This window comes from Lagopus leucura, unplaced genomic scaffold (genome assembly GCF_019238085.1).
Source record: "Lagopus leucura isolate 7727_CA_CO unplaced genomic scaffold, USGS_WTPT01 Super-Scaffold_100012, whole genome shotgun sequence".
NCBI classification, from domain to species: Eukaryota; Metazoa; Chordata; class Aves; order Galliformes; family Phasianidae; genus Lagopus; species Lagopus leucura.
The window spans coordinates 14,872,809-14,889,712 of NW_024962267.1; the positions used below are offsets into that span (position 1 = coordinate 14,872,809).

The following is a 16,904-nucleotide window of genomic DNA, read 5'->3' on the forward strand; positions in this document are numbered from 1 at the left end:
ACAAACAAGACTGAGGCATTCACTATCTACAAATAATATTTTGTTCTCTCATTCTCATCTTTGCTTACCTTGGATAGGTTATTTTTCTTGCTGATTTGATTCCATAAATAAAATAATTCCATAGGCAAGGGAAGAGGGAGGAACATGATTCCTTCCCTCTAAAATTGCTTCACTTTTAAGTTTATTTTCTTTCATATCTACTTTATTACTATTATTAAGTTGGAAGCTTAAAAAAAAAAAAAGTGGAAAAGGATCATTCTTTTCTGAGTTGATTACACGGCACTTCAGACATAAAAGATTCTAAGTGCTATCATAAGGACAAACAAATAGCTGCCTACAGGTTGCTGAGTTGAAGAACTTTTAGTTTGAAATTGCATTGGATATTCAAAGAGATGAAAATAACACTGTGAAAATGGGAAAGGAAAACAGGAGAGGGAGCAGAATCTTTTTTTTTCCTTTTTTTTTTTTTCTGACTACAGCTACCTTATTTCATTAATGCATTACTACAGATTGTTGCAGTTGGTGTTCCTTCCCAGAATAACACCACCCTCTCGACCAGCCAAGCTTAACACAGTAGCAATAATGTATTTTTGCCACATCTAGACATACTCTGATATTTTCCTTAAGGAGAAATAACATCAGAGGAGCAATGCACTATTTCTTAATTTGCAAATATTCTACAGTAGGAAGCAAATGTTTAAGAATGGAAATGCAGTTCTGGATTTGGAGATGAGAAGAAAGAATAAGTGTAAAGCATACCACAGCATCAAAAAGATGACTAATGTTGCCAAGGATAATGCATATATTAAAGCAGTTAGATAATCAAGTATGTTATAAGTACCATTAATTCCAGTGAAATAAAGGAAATAGACACCTAGTCCTCACAATTACACTTGGTAAAAACCTGAAACAATTTAGATGAAAATGAATACATAGATAATTAAGTGCAGGTGGGACATCAAAACACATCCAAGTCATAACTGCACATTCTAAGAAGTACACGTGCTAAGCAACATTTATCAACGGTTTTAAATCTATCTGTAATACAGGCTAACGGGCTTGTAAGTGAAGTTATAAAATTCAGTACACGTTCACTATGATGAAACTGGGTTCAAGTTTGCATTCTGGTAAGAACAGTCTCTTGGCATCACCACTGTTCTGGTGATCCCAGACGTTTATTCAGAGACGGTCACAGTTTTGGCAGAAGGATTTAATATTTGGAAAAAAAAAAAAAAAAAAAAAAAAAATCAGTACTGAGACTTCTCCTGTTAAAAAGAAATAAAATAATAATTAAAAAAAAAAATTGGCTCTAGAAGGATGTACCAAGTTTCCTGTGCTGCTGATTCATCTTGGTGGAGCTCCATGCATCTGCTGAGACTTCCAAAAACATCTTTCCTGTGTATACAAGACCTGGCCAACAGCACTGCTGAATCGAAACTTAATCTGAAAGCATTCAGAAGTGTTCTGCAAACCTGAAACAATGCACTAGAAAAGCAGTGCAGCAGAGTTGGTGCAGATGATGTGCTGCGCCCACATTACTGCATGCCCTACTCCTTCTATGACACTTCAGAGGCACCGTGACCATCTTTTCTAATAAGGATTTCCTGATGTTGCTTCTAAAAGCCTTTGGAAAAGCCTTACAGTGTGCTGATTCCATGCCACAACCCTGGGACACAGACAAGCTTAATATGCTGCTTTCAAGTTATATGGAACTAACAGATAGTTTAGGGTAATTTTCCCTGCTACACACTAGAGCCAACCCAATATTATATGAACGTATGTAGAAGTTAAGAGCTCAGCTTTGCCCAGCTCTAGGAACATTTCTCCTTGAAATTTCCGCTCCATTTTTTTTCAGAATAACTGAGTATTTGCTGCTGCCAGGACACCAGTGCAGATACCTGCTTTTCAGATGCTATTTCATTTAGGCAGACATGGAGAAACCTTAAATACATAAATGAATGAAAGTCTAAGTGTGGTAGATCTAAAATATATATATATATTTTAGATCTACCACACTTAGAAAACTTACAACACTGATAATAAAGAGCTGATATCAAAGAAAAATATTACATACTAAAATTATGCCACTTACGTATCGCAAGACTTCACTGTGCTACTTAAAGTCACACTAAGAAAAAGATGAATATTTTCTTCATCACCTGGCTGGTAGAATACCAGCCTTAGCAATTTGATGTACAGGAAAATACCGACCTTTTTCTGTTTGTACTCCTAGTTATGTATTTTAGAGGGAGGTTTAAGTTGGCTCAATATTTTAACATTATACATGTCTGAATTAAAACCACATTTGGCTATAGATGCAACAACATTTCTGTATTGAAAATTGTTAATCTGTGATGAGAACAAATGCTTGTAAGTAATATAAATTATCATCTACAGAATGTTTGAGAGTGGAAAACAAGTTTGTCTCATTCTTAGAAGCAAAAATCACTTATTCCATTATTCAGGCTGTGCACTCTGGCCAGACCTAGCAGAACATACTTGCATCTGAATCACTGCACGCATAAAATCAGAGTTACCAAAGTTTCTGCCTGCCCAGCTCTCTTCCACAGCTAATCCCTTCACACAGAGCAGAGGGAAAACAAGGTGCCCTTCCTAAACCCAGTACAGAACAGAAGGTTTAACTAAGGACTTCATATACTTTTTCTTCCATGGTTATCCTGGCACTGGGCTTCAGGTTTGATATAGGTTCGGGAGGCTGGATTTAAGAAGATACTCTCAACCATAAGAAGAATCATGAGATACCTACTAAATATTTATATTCCTATCAGCGATTTACTTTGGATTCAACCATTTAATTATTTAATGAATTTTTAAGGTGGTCAGTCTCTCTTAAAATTCTCTTATTACCTGCCAACCTTTAGTTTATTCCAAAGACTGCTTCAGCAAATTACTTGACATTTCTCAGGCACTGAAAAACATTTGTTCTGACTTAGACTGATTTAGAAAAAACATTCTGTAAAGTAGTGTGGCATCAACCTGTCCAACCAAGAGTGGAGAAGATTATGTTGGGAATGCTGCACTACAGTAGAGACTTGCTTTAGTTGCTTCCAGTTTAAAAAACAAACAAAACAAAACAAAAGGAAAAAAAAAGTGATGTGTAATAATGCAATCAGGTTGTATTTTGGCTGCTCTCCTATTTCACAAAAGCAAATAAAAGTAAAAACAAATGCCATACTCTAAACAGCTTGCAAATTCTAGTAACCAAAGATTTCAGTAGTCTCCCCCTTATCTGCATCAATCTCTTCCTAAAATGTCATATCAGATTGCCAAATGTTTTTCCTCATGTTCTGATGATCTGATGTTTTGTGAATAGGTCATCAGTACAGCACTTCTATCTAATGGTATAATTCCATCTTGTGTTCTAATCTGACTTACTTTGTAGAACTAGGGAGTATGTAACATCATACTCTTCTACTGAAATAAGGGACTCTATTCATGCTTCCTGTTAGCATGCATGCACAACTAAACAACTATAACAACTCCTTCATTTTTGAGCCTAATGCACTACAGAAATTCACATTATAAAACAAAAACCATTTATGATTATGATTAAGGTTTTAGAAGAAACCAAAATCAGATCCATCTACTCTATGCCTTTTAACCACCCTTTTAACAAGTGAAATGTAAGGATAACCACTCTAAATTTTTGAAACTTACCTTAAAAATATATAAAAAATCCCATACCATGATTTAGCCACAGATCATCTTCTCATGTTTACAGCAGTATTGCTTTAAGCATATTAAAGCAGAATTGGCATTTTTACTCTGTTTCTCTGGATGCAGTCTACAGCTTGAATTTGGCACTCTTGTTTGCCATACTACTAACCCAGCCAGAATGTTATGTGAACACATTATTTTAAACATACTTCACTTACCTAAAAGAAACTGTGTCTTTTTGTGCAAGTCTTACTATTTACTTAGGCTGCATTTTTATTCCCTATACCTAAGAATACTTCATTACATGTCCCTTGGCTATTTTTCTTACTTGGAAATACCTTGCTAAGACATCTGGGCTTGTGGCAGTTGCTTTAGACATCTCATCTACAGGGATAAATTCAGATTTTGTGACTTGTTAGTGGCAGAGGATTACAACTGTCTCATGTTTTTTTCTTTAAATTTATAGGCAACTTCAATATTCTTTTAGTCTTTCAGCCGAGAGATCAAAGGGAGCTCCTGACTATAGGTGAATGCTGTGTTTTAAATTGAATCATAGAATCATTTAGGTTAGAGAAGATCTCTGGAGTCATCAAGTTAAACCATTCATTAGCACTGCCATGTTAATCACTAAACCATGTCCCTAAACACCAGATCCACTTGTCATTTAAATACCTCCAGGGAAGATGACTCAACTACTTCCCTGGGCAGCCTGTACCAAGGCTTAACAGCCCCCTCTGTGAAGAAATTTTCTTAGATATCAAACCTAAACCTCCTTTGGTGTGACATTTATTGTCGTACAAAGAGATCAGCTTAGTCAGGCAGGACCTGCCTTTCACAAACCCCTGTTGGCTGGACCTGGTCTCCTTGTTGTCTCGTATATGCTGTGTGATAGCACTCAAAATGATCTGCTCCATAACCTTCCCCAGTCAGTCAGACTGACAAGCCTGTGGCAACATCTGGGACCACCCCACCTAGAACAGCTGGTAAACCGTGGTGAGTGTTTGGATTAGCACTTACTAGCTCCTCAGTGCCCTTGAGCAGATCTCATTCAGCCCCATAGGCTTGCGTGCATCTAAGTGCCATAGCAGGTTGCTAACTATATTTCCTTTTTAATAATGAGGGCTTCATTCTGCTCCCATCCCTATCTTACAGCACGTTCCTCAGTATTTATTGTCACTTATTTCTGCAATGTGAAAGTTGGGAATGTTTCTTTGTAAAGCAGAACAGAGCAGCAGCGTTCACTTTATGGTGTTTAACTGAGGACTAAATGCTAACCATCAAAAACAGTTTTTGCCCCAGTCAACCAGAACCAGGATGTAACACAGACCAGAATGAGTTTTCTCCTGCTGAAGAAACAAGGTCAGGTAGAGCGCATATCCATCCTTCTGAGAATATACACACACATCTGGAGTTAAACTGCACCAAGATCCACCTAAGAATCATGCCCTCCAACCACATACTTTTTAAAAGTGTTGTATGAAATAAATGCAAATGGAGAGAGCATGCTTTTAATTAACAGTATTTCAGTGGCAGTTTATCCTGTGATGAAAAAAGTTTGCCAATAAAAGGTAAAGAGCAAGTGACAGGACAAGCAAAGATGTTCACTAAATATTACAGGTTTATAAAAAATTATGTAGAAGAGGCTTAGCATGCTAGAAAAAAAAAATACAATATACTTATACATCACTCACTACTGTATATAAAAATACAAGTTTTATTTAAAATTATGGATTATGCCAATGCTGTTAAGCATGAAGTGTAAATAATTCACAGAAAATAAAGGTTCATTACAGGAAAGTAAGCTGTCATCTACCAATACCAAGTCACATAAACTCATATTCACATATGAGCATATTCACACACCTGAACTAATTCATAAATTAATCAACTCTCAGCCAATACAGAAACAGAATTACCTCACTTCTCAAAGATCAAAAGCACAGCTGAAGTCAAGGACAATGCAGAGTAATCTGTCAGTCTGACTTGATGCGAGATTATGTAAAAGATTGATATTAGGTTTAGGCTCAGTAGAAAAAGACACTCAAGTAAATTCCAAGTATAAGAACAAGTACACCTAGCTTTGACGTTAAAGGGGATCAGCTAAATACTGCCTCAAGATTGCATTTAAAAAATCATGTTTCTTAAAACTGTCAGACAAAACAATAAACAAGATAATTCTTCTTAACAGAACCTAATGAACAGAACCACTTGGCAGCTAGCTTCATATTCTGCTTCATAAGTTTGCTGGAAAACAAATACAATGTTGTTAAACCATCAAGTGCTGCAGTTTCAGTGGCATCTTGGATGACTCAACACCTTTAGCCACAGTTTGGCCCAGACATTGTTCCTGAAGACTTTTGTCACTGTTAGGAAACTCTGCTTTGCATCATTTACTAGGATTTAATTACTAGATGTAGATGTTCCAAACTGCAATAGGAATTTGTCATTTGGCTGACTTGTGAAAAGACAGCCACAGAAGTCTCCAGTGAAAACATCGTGCTGCAGAGCTCAAAAAGAGATCTTTTGAACTCCATAAAATCATTTTTTAAAATGATTCTTTCAGAACTTTACTTTTTCAAGTTTAACAAAGATTGGTATGATTTGCCTGATATACAACAAAAGTCAAAAACTTATGCTCTCTGTTTGGCAGGGTGTTGCTGCAGTAGAGTGGTTTGTACATAAGAGGAATGAATACTACTGTGCTACAACAAGGACAGAAAGAAAGACCTTGGATTCAAATGTTTCCACAACTGGAAGTAATGTACAGCATACCCAGACCATTGACAAGTTGGTGCTACAGCAAAGCTGATTGGGAAGCATGTTCCTACACCACTGATCCTTAGTGGAGCCCCCCTTGAAAGGCTTGGCGACAGAAATCTGGTTGTGTAAGTGGTAAATTCCACTTTGAAGGACTCTGCAAAAAAGAGCAAACTTCCTAAGGAGGACAAGTGGCAGTTCAGGTAAGCCAAAGCCGAATGATTAATGAGTGAAAGGTGCGAAATAAATTGTATTCCTCCTGGCAAACACAGCAGACCAATCGACTATGTTCTCTCAAGTAACTCGCATAAAAAATGCAAAGAAAGTTCTTCCCACCACACCACTTGAGTCCAAAAGTGGATGTGAGGAAAGAGGACTCCACTGAATGTGTGTTTCTAGGAACATCCCACATTTGCCTTGCGTAATTTACAGGACAGTGCTTTTCTATCAGCTATTCCATTTTTGTCTCACTGAGGTTTTCCAAATCTGTCCTTCAAAGCATGCTGAATTGCCTTTCTTTTTACGTCAGAAACAGGTAAGTTCTGGAGAGACAGACAAACTTCAAGAGATAATCAGAGGTTTGCAGCATAAGAGAAGTATTAATATGAATAAAGACTAACTAAGCATTGCCATTAAAAATACACAGTTCAAGTAAGGCTCACCCAGTTTGGGCTCATAGGATAAAATCAGGGCGTGAGCTGCTTCATATTTCTGGGCTTCCAAATGTCCTCCTTCACTCCCTATCCCACCATTCCAAATTCATCTGAAAAGCAGATATTTTTGAACATTTAATGTTCCTGTGAATAAAAGGATCTTGATACTGGAGTAAGTACATATACTGTAAGGAGATTCTGGCAAACCTTCTACTGTCTGGGTTCTGTTAAACTCCTACTGACACTCATGCACGCATTATACAAAGGAACACAGAAGGTCAGGTGCATTTTTAAACAAAAGCAATGCCAAAGTTTCTTTTAGATAAATTTATGACCGATAGTTTACACGCATTATTAATTTGTGGAGCATTTTCTCAGAATTCTTGGAATCAAATGTCAGTTATATAAATTTTTAAAAAAGTTTGCGTTTACACAGCAGAGGATTCAGACAAATGACTCAATGCTACAGAGGCATTCCTGAGACTCATTACTCCAAGGATTTTAAGGACAAGATCATCTTGTTTCTTGAGTGTTCTTTGGCAACAGAAATCGACAAACTCAAATTCTTTTTTTTCCTTGAAAATTCACCAGTTTTTAATGCTTGAACATCTAGTATTCTTACTGAGATGTAGCTCCAAGAAGGTTTTAAAGCTTCCTTCTACTTGTCAGATTTAAACAATTTTAATCCAGTTTGTACACCTTTATTCTTGTGCAAATCTTCATCATGGAAGAAGAGTTCTCTAGCAAATAGCTGGAAACAACAGTAAAGACCTTCTCAGTTTTCATCTTCATAGTTGAAGCAGACCTTTCCCTCCCACTCCCCCAACCTGTCTGCGATATCCAATGCTAATTTCTCAGTGTGGACTCACTCTATCTGGAACAAGCCTATTTGGGCAGCAGGAGATGCATGTATTCTGATGCCTGCTGTCTGCTACCTGCAGTTGTAAGTCACTGAGTCCTTGACTAAATTCTCTCAAGGAGATGCAATGTTATGTCCAGAGCTTGTAAAGTGAAAAAGTAAATACCTCAGGTAATTTTTACAGAAGGCATGTAGAGGGATTGCAGAGAGTTCATTGAATATAGTTTGTGTACACCAGGAAGAATTAAATGTACGCTTTATTTCCTGTTCTCGTGCTAATCAAGAGACACCTTTAACAACGCAGAGCTATCGCAGTTTCACCAATATGATAATTCTGTAGTAGTACTTAAATGATTTTTGTAAAGAAATTAAAAGAGCTAATACCATTTAAGATTCCCTCCCCTTACACATTCCTTATGCTAAAGATAAAATTAATGACAAAAACAAAGCCATCACCTCCAAAATTAGTGCACACTAACAGATGTTCTTACAAAAAAAGCAGGACAGTTGTCCTAGAAGAACACCTGCCCCTTCTTTAAAGATGAAGGGCTGTTTTTTGAGGAAGACTGTGGGTAAATTATTGTCATTGTATTGTCTTTATTGTCTTGATATTTTATTACAGCTTCAGAAATATCTGCATAGAAAGTATAGTTCTTAAGTCTCAACTTTCAGGCAAATGCCATTTCTAGAATCACAGAAATGTTTAGGTCCAATCATCCATTTAACTCTATCAAGTCTACCACTAAACCACATCCCTATGCACTAATCCACAAATACCCCCAAGGATGGAGACCCCACCACATCCCTGGGCATCTTGTTCCAGTGCCTAACCATGCTATTTTGTGAAGAAATTGTTTCTGATATCCAACCTAAACGGCCTATTCAGGCTGTTTCCTTGTGTTCTACCACTTATCAACTGATCAGAGGGAGACTCCTCACTAAAACCTCCTTACAGATAGTTGCAGAAAGCAATAAAGTCTCCTCTCAGTCTCCTTCTCTCCAAATTAGTTCCCTCAGCTGCTTCTCATGTCTTTTTTCTATTCCCTCAACCAGCTTTGTTGCTCTTCTCTGAACCAGTCTTATACTTAGTGTTATCCTCCTGATTCCCCCCACAACATGTTCTAGACAAAAAGGCACACATGGTAGTCAATAAATGAAAGCAGTTGTTTCTTAAAGACAAATTAGTACAGCAGCAGTTGAGCTTTGAAGTTTCTCATCAAATCATCATATTCTCACAGGAATGTCTCAAAGGGACAAACCAGACCTTTAAAATAGCAGCAAAGTACATGTGTGAAATCCTGTTTTCATGTCAGTGGAAAATTGTTTGCTTTTCTTATCGACTTCACTAACTCCGGAGGCTGCATCTTTAAGCATGCATTTCATCTGAGAATCTGTTTTGATTCAATAAAAATGTTTGAAATAGCGAATGCTCCCAAGGACAAGCACAGCATTCTAGGGATTCTTCTAAATCACCATTAAAAACACCTTGCCTCTAACATTGAGACTCTGCCTAAATAGGAACACTTACAAACTTAAGGCAGAATGCTAAGTGGTTAAAGTTAAATGTGTGAGAACACTTGCTGTTAAGCCCCCCCACACATTAAAGGGTAGTCAGCCTTTAACTTCTTTTAGGTGAAGGATGTTAAGCAACAGCAAATTTAAGTCAGCATGCACTTTTGGTGAGAGCCCATGTATTTAGAAGCAAGGGAGAAAAAAAAATTACTACTTGTTTCCAAAACAAACAAACAGAATTGATCTCTTAGGATTGTCTCCTTAGCTCTAATTCAGAACAGACTCTTGATTCAACAGATTACCCTTAGCATCCTAGTAGGACATTCATTTCTCTAAATGAAAAATGTGTCAAATCTATTAATGTAAAGAACAAGATTTGACTTTTTTTTTTTTGTCTCTCAGAACTGAAATGTTTTGAATCAATGGCTCTTCAGATCTGACCTGCCAGCAGACAAAATGTGATTGTAAAGGATGCTGTAGCTATGAATACCATTACAATAAAGTATTGAATGGAAGGGGAAAGGGTACCTAGAACTCAAAACATGGTACCCTGGTGAAACGTTACTTAAGTTTTGTTACAAAAATCTAATATTGTTATGAATAAAAACTTACCCCTATGTACTTAAGGGTTTTATTGCATTTGGAAAAAAAAGTTTGGAATTGTGTTGCTGTTCTGACTCTGAGACAGAAAACTAAGCAGTACCCAAACAAACAGAAAACACTGAGAAGTGTGAGCCTTTTTTTTTTTCCCTCTGCAAATTGATGCCTTCTGTTTCGAATCTTGGACAGAAAATGCTGATTTGAGTGTTTTGGAAATCTACCCATTAGAAAGCCAAGGTTTTAAGGACTTGAGTTGCAAGGGAAGGCAGAAGTTTAGGACTTCATGTGAACCAACAAAGCCTGGCAATAACAACTTGCAAAGTATGGTATCATTTCCAGGAGATATTTAAGAAAAGTACTTGCTGTTCGTGCCCCTGACTGTTCTCCAAGTGAGAAGAGCTCATTAAGAAGCCTTCTAAAGTTCTACATGGGCTACTCCCAAAGTAATGCCTCCTATGCCCTTATTATATTGGCACTGCAGTAGAAATTGAACCTTCCTATCAGTATTCTGTTACACTTCGTTGCTGTGACAGAAAGCATAGAGGGGCAGCCTAACAAAACGGCATCTAACATGAAAGTGCATATGAAACAACGGTGTGTCATTTAATTCTTCCATGTGGAAAAAAATGTGCCTACTGACTTTCATTGACACCTGCTGAACGTTTATGGACACCAATCAGTGGATGTGAGCACAGTGAGGTGGACACTTAATTTCAAATTGCTCGGGCCTTTTGGAAAAAAAACAAAAAAAAAACAAAAAAACCCACACAAAAACAATAGTGAATTATGGCCTCTAAAGAGGCTGTTTACAAACAGCCATTTTTCTTTTATAGCAGATGAAGCTATCTTTGATATATTTTAGGTTAACTTGTATTTACTGGGCTTAGTCCTCTTAGAAGTATTTCAAGATCTAATACTTTTATTATTAATGTCTGTGAGGAGGACATAAAATTGCAAACACCACGTTCAAGAGAAAGAAAATGCTGAACTTCAAATCAGCAGATCTGATATCAATCTGGAGAAACACATCACATGAATAGTAAAGACATAAAGCTACTGTGTTTCCCCCCCCCAAAAAGAGATGCTCTTCGCCCTCTGAGTCACGAAAGGAACTGAAACACAACATTCACTCCACACAGCATTGGAAAAATGAAAAGATGGATAAGAAGCACTACATTTTGACCTAAGGATAAGGATTTTTAACATCAACAGTACACAACGTCAAGCAATTTTTAGTACCAACTGGTCTCCGCTAAAGCTACTTACCTGTGTTTTCCTTCCTCCTACAAAGCATCTTTTTTAATCCCCATGATAGTGTTGAGAAAGAATGATGAGATTTCGCAACTCAAGTTGCACAAGCAGTTGTGATCTTAGGGGAGAGAGGTATGAGAAGTCAATACCTCACGGCTGCAACTAATTTAAACTCCAGATGACTCTAAACACTAGTCTGGTATCCTATCTCTTTGCAGCATGAAGTACTTTAGTCTGCAGTGTGAATCTCCTGGTGCTGCAGGTTTAGAATGAAATCTTTACATTGACATCATAGAAAACTAAAAACTCAGTCTATTTCAATGTTAGTATTACACAATACCATACTTTCATTATCTTGGAAGAACAAAATATTTTAAATTATATCCAATTTGAACTCCCTTTCTGTGTATTTTGGCTTCAGTAATAAGGAAATTAAGCATTCATTTTCTGTTGTTTTCAGTAAAAGAAAACATTTGTTCTATAGTTCTCCACATCAGAGAACATCGTTACAATCATGATGGCGAAAGAAAGAAAATGCTACATTACATTTACAGTTTACATAATGACACAAGTAATACTCTTATTTTAAAAAAACAACAAAAAACCCATTGTGTAGACTCTATCGTCTATCACCCTATTCCCTCAGGACTCTAGTATGGATCTTCTAGATTTCTTTTCAAAATTAAGGTGATTTTTTTTTTTTTTTTTTTTTAATCCATCATTTGTATAAATAAATAAATAAATATTTTCCTCCCTTTGAGGGAATCTGTCTGTTCCACCTTACCTTGACACCATCTGAAATTAAGATGCATTTCCAATTACTAAATTTAAAAGACCGTACACTAGGAGTGATAGACAACAAGATTTTTTTAATGGACTTTGACTTCTGCAGACACTATGCATTGCAGAAAATTCAAGTTGATGTGCCTTTTGAGATCGTGCATGCAAATGTTACTGTAGATTACTAAAGAAAAAAAAAAAAATGAACAACGAAAAAGCCACAACCCTATTCTTGAAATAAGGTGATACATAAGTAGAAACTTAAATTTTTAAATTACATTTTCCAAGATGCTTGATGTTCTGCAGCTCTCCAGCTGTGACTTTTTGAGCCACAGCCTCTTTCCCAGCCCCTTAATTTCAGCACTTTCATCAGCTACAAAGCTGACTTCACTTTAGAAGTCACTCACATTTATAACAAAGTTACAGATTAATTTAATCCCTCTGCTGTATTTTGATCTCAGATCTTCTACTGATAAAAGCAAGGCAATTTACAGCTGACTGAATAAATCGCAATTGCTGCCAGAACAAGTTAATGCCAACTGCACAGTTTGATCATGATGTATTCTTGTCTTTGACAGCTACAGCAAGTTGAAGTTAACTGCCGTATCAGCTGCAGTTTTCAGGTACTCTCAAATAATCATGATTGCTACGTCTCTTATTTTATTGAGGTATTTGCTGCATCTTTCTTACTAATGAGGCAAATACCACCCTCCACCTACACACCACTGAGAGTTTTAGGATGAGGACATTCGCTGTGCAGACACTCATACACGGAGTGTATAGTTCAGATAAAATTAAACATTATTTCTTCTGCTTGCATAATTCATTTATTATTGAACTGAAATTCCTATCATTTTAAAGCACTTATGCTTACAGTCAGTTTCAGTTCGTATACAAGACTCTCATCCATTCTTTTTCTCATTGCATGAAGGTTTAAAAACTGAACAACAGTAGGAGTACAACAAGCATCACATTCACTGGTTCTAGTTTAAGAATTTGTCTGACTCAACACAAAAAAAAAAATCCACTAAGCTGAGTGGCATTTTCTTTTCTATATATAGCAAGAGAATTCAGAAAATATTACAGAACTAATAACTCAAGGGAAAAAGTCATCCATGATTGATCTCAGTGTATTCTCAAGAAGAAACAGAAGACCCATTAATTCTCAGAACTCAGAGTCTTATGTGCAAAGTTCATCAGTTCGCTTTTGACTTCATTCTCTCAATTCTGACTCCTGCTAATGACTGTCTCTGTGTTATGCTCAATAGATGGATAATTGTCTGCTTGCCAAAATATTTCAAAGGATTACGGTACACATTACAATGCCAACTTTTACACCAGCTTACTCATGCACAAGTACTCCCAGAGCTTCTTTACCTTCTGTGCAACATTCTTGTAGACAAGCACAAACTTCACCCCTTTGAACATTAACAGAGACACAAAAGTCTTCAGAGAAAAGTAAAGTGTTGTGGCACTGTTCTATCGTTTTAAGTAGGAATCACCCATGTGATTAAAAAAACTGCAGCGTTTTTTTTCCACATAGGAGAATATTATGTAACCTGAATGAACACAGTGACTTGATTATGCACAGGGACAACTTCCTTCTACTAAGGGATGAAGTTGTTAATGGAAGATTCCTGAAGGGCTCAGAGGCTTACAGAACCCACAGAAACATCATCGTTGTGACTGAGATATACCATTCCAAGCCACTAACGTGCTTACTGTCACCCCAGTAAGTTTTGAACCACAACCACAGCAAAAATGGATAGCAAAATTATAAAAATCAATACAAAGAAATAAACGTTACCTCTCAAAACCAGAGCCAAATTAAACAGAGCTAGCCTTACTTCATACTTCCTGACCTCCAGTCCTCTCTTTCTCGGATCAAAGCCATCCTCTTAGCCCCAGTCCCTCTCTTCCCTGGCAGAGGGCCCTAATTGCTTGATAGATCCCAGCTGCTTTTATCTCCACTCTTCTTAACTCCTTTCTCACTAGTAGGAGAGCACACATGGTTAGCAGACTTGAAATCAATGTCCTTGCATTCTGCTGAGGAGAAATATGTATTACAGCATAAGTAAAAATTAATTTTAAGAAGTCTAAAAATATTTCTGTGCAATTGGACCCCTCTAAAGACTAAGACATCAAAATTTCTGAGCAGAGTTTTACAGAAATCTGGATAGAGGGAGCACGTTGGCTTCAACCTGCAGCCAGAATTTTCTTGACCAGATATTTTTCCTTCTTTGTCCCCTACGTGCCCCAGTGCTATTATTCATAGAAGAGATAATTTGTCTATCCCACCCCTTGCTTCACTGTTCCTCCCCTAGCAATGAGGAGAGAGGATTTTCTTGTTTCTGCTTTCCTAGGCTTAATGGTTTGAGATTCAGTGCAATGCAGCCAGGCAAAAAAAAAAAAAAAAAGACCCAATAATTTAGAGTCACTGCTGTACGTGTCATGTGAAGAGAAAACATGATGCAAACTATCTAAATGATGTGGATACACCAGTGAATTGTTTTCCTTGGTATCAGTAAGTTTGTACCACAGTCAACGTTCTGTTTCATTGCAGACCTGTGTGCTTTTCAGGGCTACTGACTATTGTGTGATTACATGGAGTTTAAAGTCAGCAATTATGGCACAAGTATAGTATTGACTACAACAGCTTTTGGCAGTTCAAGTGAGAACTATTTGAACAAGCTTCATTATTACATCAAGGTGTAGGTGTTTGGTACTGCAATATCTGTTCAGCAACACATGTTAGCTTTTATTTTGTCCATTTTTTCTACCATGCCATCCATTTTTCCTTTGAAATTGGGAATAGAAACTGTTTTCACAAATTCTAAGTTGAGAAATCCAAGTATTCTGATTTTTTTTAATGGGAAATTTAAATTTCTTATGTAAACCTGGAATAAAAGATTAGCGTACTGAATTCCTGGAAACAATACTCTGTTGCTGAGTTATTATAGAAGATGTGTCTTATGACTTTTTTCCCAGCTGAACTTGATCTACAACTGCTGCAAGAGCACAACCTTCCTCCAGCTTAAGGGTCCTGCATGCTTTGGTGTTTTCTCCTTTGTTATACAACAACATTACAAGATACATAACTGCAGTTGAAGGTGAAGAAAAGACATAATCTGAGGTACAGAGAATCCCCTTCTATACTTCCATGTAAAAGTATATTTTTGCATCTCTGTAGTCATGCTGTGTCTCATTCATTCCATTGCTTTAGACCAGCTGCCTTTCTTCCTTGGTGTTTTTATCATGACAGCTTGTTGTTGTTTTTTTTCCTATTTTGTGGATTTCCCCTTTTCTAAGAGCCTCACAATTGTTCTGCACGTGAGAATAGGGAATTACATAAAACAAAACACAGGAAATGTTAACTGTATTAAATCCTATACTTCTCAGAGATCTCACCAAGGATCCTCAGATGAGAGGCCTCTCAAGGGTGACATCTAACATGAGATTAAGTATTTCTGCACAAAATGCAGAATTGGTTACCTTGTCCCTCTTCACTGAATTACATATAACAGCAAATAGCTCACAGGCATACAATGTATTTGAGCAAGGCATGATACTGGCTACTGCTGAGTCTTGATGAGAAAACATTGAAATGTGTGTTGTAGGATTTTTTTAAAGAAAAAAATCAACTGAATTGTTTTTGTTTTTAAAACCTTACACTACAGATATTTACATATTTATAACCTCATTACAGTCACCGTTTTCATAAACAATTACAACTGAAATAATGTAACCACTCCATAATCAGTTCATAATTTGCCATAAAACCACAATGACCATAGTGAACACAGAACCTTCATTTTGCAAAGACAGGAATAGACTCGAGCTAGTAGCCTAAACAAAGAGAAGCTGCTAATTAAGCTGATGTACAAACAATTATTTCTGTCACATTGGCTACCCTCTATATAACTATCAAATAGTGGGTGCAACCTTAGTGATTAAAGAATAGTAGATAGTAAGTTCTTTTATATAAGACAATACAAACTCTATCCAAGTATCAAATTACTGGAAAAGTGCACTGGGGCAAACCCGAGCGATGAAGTAATAGTGTAAGCTAGCCAAGGTTTCTCTTTCCTAGCCTGCTTTAAGTGATGTTTTTGTCACAGATGTAACTAATGACACACACTGTTGGAGTGAATATGGAAAAAACTTCGCATAAGAAATGTTATACTTTTATTTTCTTGCCAGGCACAAATTGATTCCATGTACTGTTACCCTGAATCCCGTGAATGCTCTGTTCTGTGCAGAAACATATTTTTCTGGAGTATGCAGTCTGCGTCCTCAGTTTTATTGCTTCTACTCAGTATTAAAACTACTCTTTGTTGCTTGAACTTTTTCTTAGAGGCACAGAGTTTATATGACTCACACGAACGCTTAGTTTGTACCACTGTAAAAGTTTGAGAAAATCACTTTTGGATCCTTTTGATCTTCCCAGTTTTGAGTAAGTTGAAAAAGAACTCAGCTGTATGCACTGACTGCCATGTTTCAGGAAAGTATCTCTAAGACATCAGCCATCTGAGGGCTTATCCATTCTTTTGAAAAAGACAATAATGAACATTGAGCAAAGAGGGAAAAATGCAACAACCAACATTTCTCAATTCTCACCAAAGCTCTTAAGCACATGCTTACGTTGTTCAGGCAGTGATTAGTAAAAGTGCATGCAAGTGCTCTGCTTTAACACACAGGAATTACTGAAAGAGGGTCACAAACTTTTACCCTGTTTTTTTCACTTTTTTATTTATGACACCAAACAGAGCTGAGATGCCTCTGCAGTTTCCCCGTGTGTTCAGAGGGCATTGCAA

At 36.9% G+C, this 16,904-nt stretch overlaps 1 long non-coding RNA gene across 3 annotated transcripts in view; it reads right to left on the reverse strand.

Annotated features, from left to right (window-relative positions):
* LOC122181942 overlaps positions 1 to 16,904 on the reverse strand; it is a 128,744-nt gene that overhangs the window by 61,889 nt on the left and 49,951 nt on the right. Inside the window, exon 1 of one of the 3 annotated variants that reach the window (XR_006179630.1) lies at positions 7,098 to 7,239. The exons of the other annotated variants lie outside the window; for them this stretch is intronic. This is a non-coding gene — a long non-coding RNA (uncharacterized LOC122181942). Of the gene's footprint in view, positions 1 to 7,097; positions 7,240 to 16,904 lie in introns of those variants that run through there. 3 annotated transcript variants of the gene reach the window in all.